Source organism: Rutidosis leptorrhynchoides, chromosome 1, assembly GCF_046630445.1.
Source record: "Rutidosis leptorrhynchoides isolate AG116_Rl617_1_P2 chromosome 1, CSIRO_AGI_Rlap_v1, whole genome shotgun sequence".
Taxonomy (NCBI): domain Eukaryota; kingdom Viridiplantae; phylum Streptophyta; class Magnoliopsida; order Asterales; family Asteraceae; genus Rutidosis; species Rutidosis leptorrhynchoides.
The window spans coordinates 204,779,074-204,789,643 of record NC_092333.1 but is presented as its reverse complement, the minus strand read 5'-3'; the positions used below and the strand labels follow the sequence as shown (position 1 = coordinate 204,789,643).

General features: G+C 32.3%; 1 non-coding gene across 1 annotated transcript; it reads right to left on the bottom strand.

Moving 5' to 3' along the window:
* Positions 1–8,466: 8,466 nt before the first annotated feature.
* Positions 8,467–8,573, bottom strand: LOC139886793 (small nucleolar RNA R71). Its single transcript, XR_011772658.1, has one exon. It is a non-coding gene; the product is annotated as a small nucleolar RNA R71 (small nucleolar RNA).
* Positions 8,574–10,570: the final 1,997 nt, after the last annotated feature.

The following is a 10,570-nucleotide window of genomic DNA, read 5'->3' as shown; positions in this document are numbered from 1 at the left end:
AATGACTTGTAATCCTAAAACACACTTAGATACATTTATGATGGTCACCAAGTCCCAACTAGAGATTGCTCTTCCCTTGTGCATGTGTTGGACATTAATGTGTGCTTACACATTAATCATGTAATGTGTTATATTGCACATTAAACTTATTAAGTGCTTGAATTATAAGTTGTGCAAGTATCTATATGATTGATCCTAGAATAACTATCTTTTGCTATGTGAGTATTACTTACTACTTGCTAATAATGCTTAATACTCATAAACTTGTCAACTTGATTAATATGTTTGCCATGTGCTCATTAATTAGGATTCAAGTAACTAACCTACTCCAATAGATTAAGTGTAAAATGGTTCACAATGAAACTATAGTCAATTGTCTATTTGGTCTAGTCTAAGTAACTACGTGTGATTGCTTGTTCAAGAATAACTTAACCTTAATGTCTCTACATACTTCATGATTATCTTATAGAGACATTATTCAATTAATCCCTAACTAAACTCAAATGAAACATGACTTGTGATTAATTAGAACTATGAAGTTAATGATATAGTGACTAGCCTTTAGAATTGAACCAAGAGCATTAATGTGACTAACTAAGTCTTGACCAAAATAAAATTTCCCTAAATATCAATCAAGACACTTCTCCAAGAATGTTGGGTTTGCCACTTTTGGAATGATTAGTCACTTTCATGCAATAAGACCAAATCTCACACACTTAATGCATATAGTACTTGTATAGGATGGTTGGTTTCTTTTGCAGGTGCTAGAAGGAGTAAAGGTGCCAAAATTTGGTGTTCAAATCTGAGTCAAATGGCTATACAACGGATACCAATTTTGGACTGAAGCACGCACGGTCGCACCACGGTTGACCGTGAAGGCAATCGTGTGTCAACGGCTATTTTTTGAATCCTACTATAAAAGGCAAACATTTAAGAGCATTTGAAGCTGACCCTCTTACACATTTCAAAGGCTTATCTCCAGTGATCACAAGTGCATCAACTACTACTCAAATGTGATCAAGCAAGAGAAGATTCTATGATCTTATAGATATAGAATTGGGTTGTTGTAAACTTACTAATCAAAATCATTTATCTTGTGAGTTTACTTAATGTAATGTGTGTCCTAATATTGTGTTAGGATCATCATTGTAGAGTGTATAAGTCTTGTAACTTCAATTGGTGGAAGCATAGGCTAGCTTAGTGATCTACTTCCTTAAAGGGACTTAGGAAGTTGATTAATCTTATTTGGAGATTAATACTTGTCCAAGGTGAAGACAAGTTGATCTAGGTTGGAGTTGATCTTTCAAAGGGATAGAAAGATTAAGTTTGTTGTCTACTAAAGAACATTGAAGACTTGTAAATCGGATCTCCACCGGGTTTGAAGAAAAGTGCTTAGTGAAGCAACAAATCCCGATTAGTGTAATCGGGGAGTGGATTAAGGTGGATTAGTTAACATCCACCCGAACCACTATAAATCCTTGTGTCTATGTTCTTTACATTACTTCATTTATCATTTGAACATATACACTACACACATCAAGTTTGAGTTGAGTTGGTTGATGATAGTGCTCCAAATGAACATATATTTAGGCACAATAACCTTCCAATATGTAAAGCTTTTAGTTGCAATTGTTCTATTTTTATGTAATATTCGTTTAAATAAATAAGTGCGAAGACAAAAGAAGAAAACGACGATTTGAAGACGCAAATGACCAAAAAGCTCAAATGTACAAGATATAATTCAAGTGGTTCAATTTATTGATGAAAAACGTCCAAAAATGATAAGAGTACAAGCCGCAAAACGCAAAGTACAAGTTATTAAATAGTACGCAAGGACGTTCAAAAATCCGGAACCGGGACATGAACCAACTATCAACGCGCGATGCAACGGAGCTAAAATTACAAATCAACTATGCACATGAATATAATATAATATATATATAATTATATAAATTTATATATATATTATATATATTAAATAAATATGTCGACAAGCTAGGAGCCAAAAAGTATGTGACCAGGAAATGACGGCCATGCGATCGCATGGCCAGAAGGCACAAAACTCATGCGACCGCATGAGTTACTGTAGCAGGCCACATTCTATAAAACTCACGTTTTCTGGCCGAAATAAAACACACACATCTTTTTCTTTTCCTTCTCTGTAATGATAATACATATATATTGTAGTGACCCGAACTTTTCCATGTTTATATATATTAATTGAGATTGATATTTACATGATTAAATGTTTCCAACATGTTAAGCAATCAAACTTGTTAAGACTTGATTAATTGAAATATGTTTCATATAGACAATTGACCACCCAAGTTGACCGGCGATTCACGAACGTTAAAACTTGTAAAAACGACATGACGATATATATATGGATATACATATGGTTAACATGAGATTATTATAAGTAAGTATCTCCATAAGTATATTAACAATGAGTTATATACATATAAACAAGACTACTAACTTAAGGATTTCGAAACGAGACATATATGTAACGATTATCGTTGTAACGACATTTAAATGTATATATATATCATATTAAGATATATTAATATATCATAATATCATGATAATATAATAATTTAACATCTCATTAGATATAATAAACAATGGGTTAACAACATTAATTGAGATCGTTAACTTAAAGGTTTCAAAACAACACTTACATGTAACGACTAATGATGACTTAACGACTCAGTTAAAATGTATATACATGTAGTGTAATTAGATGTATTAAAATACTTTTGGAAGACTTCAAGACATATATCAAAACACTCATACTTAACGAAAATGGTTACAGTTACTTTTCCATTCTTTTCTTTCATCAAGAATTCTAGTCGTATTCTTACCCGTATTATACACGGCTTCAAAACGTACTTACTATGGGTATATACCAATAGGAATTAGCATGGGATTCCACTCTTGATTATGTCATGTATGACTAATCAATTTTAACTTCTACCATGAGCTAGTCAACTAACTAGAACTCCTTTTAACCCCACTCACCACTCACCAATTACCACTCATCATTCACTCCATTTCACTTCCAATTCTCTTTCTAATTCTCTCTCAACACACACACACACACTATTATGAACGTATTTTTCCAGTAGTTAATCATCATCTTCATCAAAAATCACTTCAAGAATCAAGCTATAATCATCATAGGAAGAACACTTCAAGAACACTTCAAAAATCCCTTCAAGTTTACTAATTTACTTCCAAGCTTTCTAATCCATTCCAAGTAATCATCTAAGATCAAGAAACCTTTGTTATATACAGTAGGTTATCTTTCTTATTCAAGGTAATATTCATATTCAAACTTTGATTCAATTTCTATAACTATAAACTATCTTAATTCGAGTAAAAATCTTACTTGAACTTGTTTTTGTGTCATGATCCTACTTCAAGAACTTTCAAGCCATCCAAGATCCTTTGAAGCTAGATAATTTCTTGTCACTTCCAGTAGGTTTACCTACTAAACTTGAGGTAGTAATGATGTTCATAACATCATTTGATTCATATATATAAAACTATCTTATTCGAAGGTTTAAACTCGTAATCACTAGAACATAGTTTAGTTAATTCTAAACTTGTTTGCAAACAAAAGTTAATCCTTCTAACTTGACTTTTAAAATTAACTAAACACATGTTCTATATCTATATGATATGCTAACTTAATGGTTTAAAACCTGGAAACACGAAAAACACCGTAAAACCGGATTTACGCCGTCGTAGTAACACCGCGGGCTGTTTTGGGTTAGTTAATTAAAAACTATGATAAACTTTGATTTAAAAGTTGTTATTCTGAGAAAATGATTTTTATTATGAACATGAAACTATATCCAAAAATTATGGTTAAACTCAAAGTGGAAGTATGTTTTCTAAAATGGTCATCTAGACGTCGTTCTTTCGACTGAAATGACTACCTTTACAAAAACGACTTGTAACTTATTTTTCCGACTATAAACTTATACTTTTTCTGTTTATATTCATAAAATAGAGTTCAATATGAAACCATAGCAATTTGATTCACTCAAAACGGATTTAAAATGAAGAAGTTATGGGTAAAACAAGATTGGATAATTTTTCTCATTTTAGCTACGTGAAAATTGGTAACAAATCTATTCCAACCATAACTTAATCAACTTGTATTGTATATTATGTAATCTTGAGATACCATAGACACGTATACAATGTTTTGACCTATCATGTTGACACATCTATATATATTTCGGAACAACCATAGACACTCTATATGTGAATGTTGGAGTTAGCTATACAGGGTTGAGGTTGATTCCAAAATATATATAGTTTGAGTTGTGATCAATACTGAGATACGTATACACTGGGTCGTGGATTGATTCAAGATAATATTTATCTATTTATTTCTGTACATCTAACTGTGGACAACTAGTTGTAGGTTACTAACGAGGACAGCTGACTTAATAAACTTAAAACATCAAAATATATTAAAAGTGTTGTAAATATATTTTGAACATACTTTAATATATATGTATATATTGTTATAGGTTCGTGAATCAACAGTGGCCAAGTCTTACTTCTCGACGAAGTAAAAATCTGTGAAAGTGAGTTATAGTCCCACTTTTAAAATCTAATATTTTTGGGATGAGAATACATGCAGGTTTTATAAATGATTTACAAAATAGACACAAGTACGTGAAACTACATTCTATGGTTGAATTATCGAAATCGAATATGCCCCTTTTTATTAAGTCTGGTAATCTAAGAATTAGGGAACAGACACCCTAATTGACGCGAATCCTAAAGATAGATCTATTGGGCCTAACAAACCCCATCCAAAGTACCGGATGCTTTAGTACTTCGAAATTTATATCATATCCGAAGGGTGTCCCGGAATGATGGGGATATTCTTATATATGCATCTTGTTAATGTCGGTTACCAGGTGTTCACCATATAAATGATTTTTATCTCTATGTATGGGATGTGTATTGAAATATGAAATCTTGTGGTCTATTGTTACGATTTGATATATATAGGTTAAACCTATAACTCACCAACATTTTTGTTGACGTTTAAAGCATGTTTATTCTCAGGTAAATATTAAGAGCTTCCGCTGTTGCATACTAAAATAAGGACAAGATTTGGAGTCCATGTTTGTATGATATTGTGTAAAAACTACATTCAAGAAACTGATTTCGATGTAACATATTTGTATTGTAAACCATTATGTAATGGTCGTGTGTAAACAGGATATTTTAGATTATCATTATTTGATAATCTACGTAAAGCTTTTTAAACCTTTATTTATGAAATAAAGGTTATGGTTTGTTTTAAAAATGAATGCAGTCTTTGAAAAACGTCTCATATAGAGGTCAAAACCTCGCAACGAAATCAATTAATATGGAACGTTTTTAATCATTAAGAACGGGAAATTTCAGTTGGTATCCGAGCGTTGGTCTTAGAGAACCAGAATTTTGCATTAGTGTGTCTTATCGAGTTTGTTAGGATGCATTAGTGAGTATGGACAAAAGACCGACACTTGTGGACATTGGACTATTGACTATTAATAGATAGGGGGTATTGTCTAATCGAATGACAACTCATTGGAACCTGTCAAACCTCTCTTCAAATTAGTTAATCTAATAATTATTAAAATGATTATGTATGTTCTATTTAGTGACGTTTATACGACATCTTTTACGATCATTTAATTAATTATTCGGGTTGGGTAATTGATTATTCATTCTGATCAAGTGGGTAAATTAATATTCATATCTCATTAAAATAGGGGTGGATTACATACAAGGATAATTGGTGTAATTGTTAACAAATTAATAAAACCTTGGATTACACGTAATCGATAACCTGGTGTAATCATTAAACAAAGTATTAAAATCTTGTTACAGTTTGAATCCCTAATTAGTTAGAATATTTGACTTTGGGAATAAGGTTAATTTGACGAGCATTTTATAATTATGACCGATGGACTATTATGGACAAAAAACTAAATAGGTATCAAATAATTCAGGACAAAGGACAATTAACCCAGGGTAATAAATTAAAATCAAAACGTCAAACATCATGATTACGGAAGTTTAAATAAGCATAATACTTTTATTTCATATTTCATCGTAACTTTATTTACTGTCATTTTAATTACTGCAATTTACTTTATCAAAATTTAAATTCTGTCATTTATATTATCGTCATTTATCTTTACGCTTTATTCAAAATCGACAAACCGGTCATTAAACGGTAAAAACCCCCTTTTATAATAATATTACTATATATAATTATATATATTTTATACAAATATAGTTTTTAAAATATAGCGTTAAACTTAGCCAGCTCCATGTGGAATGAACCGGACTTACTAAAAACTACACTACTCTACGATTAGGTACACTGCCTATAAGTGTTGTAGCAAGGTTTACGTATATCCATTCTATAAATAAATAAATAACTTGTGTAAAATTGTATCGTATTTGTATCGTATTTCGTAGTAAAAATATAACTATTTCGTACCCCTCTGCTTTAACATCAAGTTTTTGGTGCCGCTGCAGGGGACGCCGAAGCGAAACGCTAAAAAAAAAGATTTTTATTAAGTTTTAATTTCTTTTTGTAAAAATATGTTTTAAATATTAAAAATACAAAAATATAAAAAGAAAAACGAAATATATATATTTTTAAGAGTTTGTTTAAAATATATAAAATTATAAAGTTTTTCTATTTCTATTTTAGTTTTTAAAAATTAAGTTTTTATTTATTTTATATGAATAAATTAAAAACAGAAAAAAAAGTAATCGGGCCACTACACTGTAGCAGCCCAACATCTGAACTGGATCCGAGGGTCATGCGACCGCATGAAATTATAACATATACTCCATGCGATCGCATGGAGTGATTTGACAGCCCAGGTACCTCTGCCGACACAATTAGGGTTACGTAATTAATAATAATTATAATAAATTAAATATTAATTTGGGTTTAGTTATTTAATAATTAAGTTTTAGTTTATTTTATTTTGTATTTTTAAGTTTCAATTAGTTTTATTATTTATAAAATTAAAACTTTTATAAAATAATAATATAAAAATAATATTTTTATAAAATTGTAATTTTAGTACTTTTTATTTCTTTTTATAAATTGTATATTTTAATCGTTTATTCGTAACTAGTTTTAAACTTAGTCCGTAGTTACTATATTTCTAGATTTTTAGGCTTTGCCGTAAAATTCCTTAAGTACTTTTTCTTTAGATTAAGATTTAGGTGCTTTAAAATTTTACGACGTCTCTTATAGCGTTAATATTTAATAGATTTTAGTGACTTTTAAGTTATTGCCGTTTTGAATATAGAATTCCTTTTAAGCTTTAATACCTTTAGACGTAAGTTTTAAATTTTAGTATTTAGTTCCTTTTAAGTTTCAACGCGCTACTTTCTTATTATTATTTTTTTCGACATTTGTTTTTCGACCTTTTATTTTTTGACGTTTTTCGACGCGCTCTTTTTCTTTCTTATTTCTCGACGCTCTAGTTTTTAGAACATAGAATTTTCTATTTCTTCTCTAAAATTTCAAAACGAAAAATTATTTTAAGCGGTTAAATTGATAGACATCCAAAATTTTCTGATTCGTAGTAATAGTTAGATTTGTTAGTGGCGAGTTGTGGGCTTCCGATTTAAAGGGTCCTGGCTACCTGCTGCATCTATTGGCTATTCGAAATGTGGGCAAAATCAGAAAAGTCTATTAATATGATAACTTATATAATTTTTTATAACTAATAGGATATTCAGTGAATGCACCGAACAAAACGTTCACCACCTCTCATACGTTCACCACCTGTAACTCGATCAAGACATCTAGCCAATATTATCGCCGTTGATTTTTCTTTAGAATCATCATCTAGTCAAACAAGTACTCCAACTCAAAATCCCGATAATCCATTTTTTGAACCCGACTTCAAAATTGAAAACCCGGAGGATATTCAAGGACAACTCCAAGATCCAGAACCACTAATCATTACTCCTGAACCACAAACCGTTAAATCAGAATCCTCTAGTGATTCGTATTCAACAATTTCAATTATGGAAGTAACGGAACCTCTAAGTATGGAAGATCGAATGAGAGCCACACGCACAGGCCAAGGTCATGCCATTATTAAACCAAAAATTAATGCGCCAGATTATGAAATCAAAGGACAAATCTTACACATGGTAACTAATCAATGCCAATATAGTGGTACGCCAAAAGAAGATCCAAACGAACATCTTTGAACCTTTAATAGGATCTGTACTCTATTTAAAATCCGAGAAGTTGAGGATAAACAGATTTATCTCATGTTATTTCCCTGGACTTTAAAGGGAGAAGCCAAAGATTGGTTAGAATCGTTACTTGAAGGGGCGATTGATACATGGGACGTTTTAGTTGAAAAATTTCTTAAACAATTCTTTCCAGCATCTAAAGCTGTGAGACTTCAAGGAGAAATTGTTACGTTCATGCAAAAGCCAAATGAAACATTATATGAGGCATGGACAAGATTTAGAAAGTTGTTGAGAGGATGTCCTCAACATGGTTTAGACACTTATCAAATAGTACAAATATTCTACCAAGGATGCGACATTACTACACGAAAAGACATCGACATAACAGCTGGTGGTTCCATTATGAAGAAAACCGCAACTGAAGCTTACAAAATCATTGATAACACAGCCTCCCACTCGCATGAGTGGCACCAGGAAAAAGATATCTTTCGTTCATCTAAAGCGGCTAGAGCCGATTCTAGCCATGACTTTGATTCTGTTTCCGCAAAAATCGATGCTTTCGAGAGACGAATGGAAAAGATGAATAAAGATATTCACGCAATACGAATCAGTTGTGAGCAATGTGGTGGACCACACTTAACGAAAGATTGTCACATCGAGCAAACGATGGAACAACGTGAGAATGTTTCCTACATGAACCAAAGGCCGGGAAATAATTATCAAAATAATTATCAACCGCCAAGGCCGAACTTTAATCGAAATCAAAACATTCTTTACAATCCAAATGGACCCAACAATAACTCGTACAACCAACAAGGTCTGAATAACCAACCAACTCAAAACAACACTTTCAATCAACAAAGACCTGGCTTGTATAAACCACCACAACAAACCGAAGAGAAAAAGTCAAATCTAGAAGAAATGATGGCAAAGCTAATGGAATCTCAAACACAATTTATTACATCTTAAACCCAGACAAATGAGAGGTTTGATCAGTCACTAAGAACTCAACAAGCTTCCATTTTGAATCTAGAAAAACACGTAAGTACTCTTGCTAGCATGATGAGTGAGAGGGAACAAGGAAAGCTACTGAGTAATACTGAAGTAAATCCTCGGAATGAGAATGTTAATATGGTTTCAACGAATTCTGAAAAACCAGCATCAGAAGATGGGAAGGTTTTAGATGTGAGTAACAATGAAGAAGTTACACCACCACCACCACCCGAGTATGTAAAGCCAGTGGTGGCACCATACAGACCAACCATCCCGTTTCCAAGAAAAGGAGTTGAGTATGAGCAAGTAATATGTAATAAAGTTTGTGATACCTCTGGAAAGAAGAAGAAGAAGAATAAGAAAGTACAAGAAACAAAAACCGTAAAAGTAAACCCGGTGAAGACAGTTCCACCAAAACCTCCACCCAGGTTGGGTGATCCGGGTGAATTTATTGTTCCTTGTCTACTTAGTGATTATGTCATGTATGATGCACTAGCAGATTTAGGTGCGAGTGTGAGTGTTATGCCTCTTTCATTATATAAGAGATTAGGAGTAGGTGAGTTAAGTCCAACAGAGATGAGTATCCGACTCTTTGATCAAACCATTAGTCACCCAGTTGGAATTGCTGACAACCTACCCGTACAAGTAGGTAATTTAACCTTTCTAGACGAATTTATTGTCATTGACATAGAAGAGGACTCAAACATTCCTCTAATTTTAGGTCGACCATTCTTAGCGTCCACCGGGGCATTATTTGATGTAAAAAAAAGTAGAATGACACTTAGTGATGGTGACAAATCAGTCACCTTTGTGATTCGAAAGTCTAAATCTCTACCAACCAAAACCGTTGAACCAACAAAAACGATTGGTAAGAAGCATATTGTTTTACCAACTCCAACGGTAGTGCTTAACAATAATAAAATGCCTAAGTGTGGGGAAAATGAAGTAACACCTAATGATGACCTGATAACAAAAAACCCCGTTGTTGAAACAAAATTAAATGATCCCGTTATTAATAGTTCAATGAAGAAACTTATTAAACGGATTCGCGATGCTAGAACCAAGGGAAACTTTACGTTATGTAACCGGTTAGTATCCAATCTATCGCCTAAAGAAAAGGCAAAACTAGTTGAATTTGTGGATATTACACAGGAATCCGACCAATGGCTTAAAGCAAAAGTCACAGTTATACAAGTTGATTATGGTCCAAGAGAAATTGACAATGTAGTTAATCACAATTTCGACACCACAGCTACCTAAGAGTGGGGAGATTCAAATGTTCTAAAAATAAAATGCTGTCTAGAGTTAGTTGTTCTGT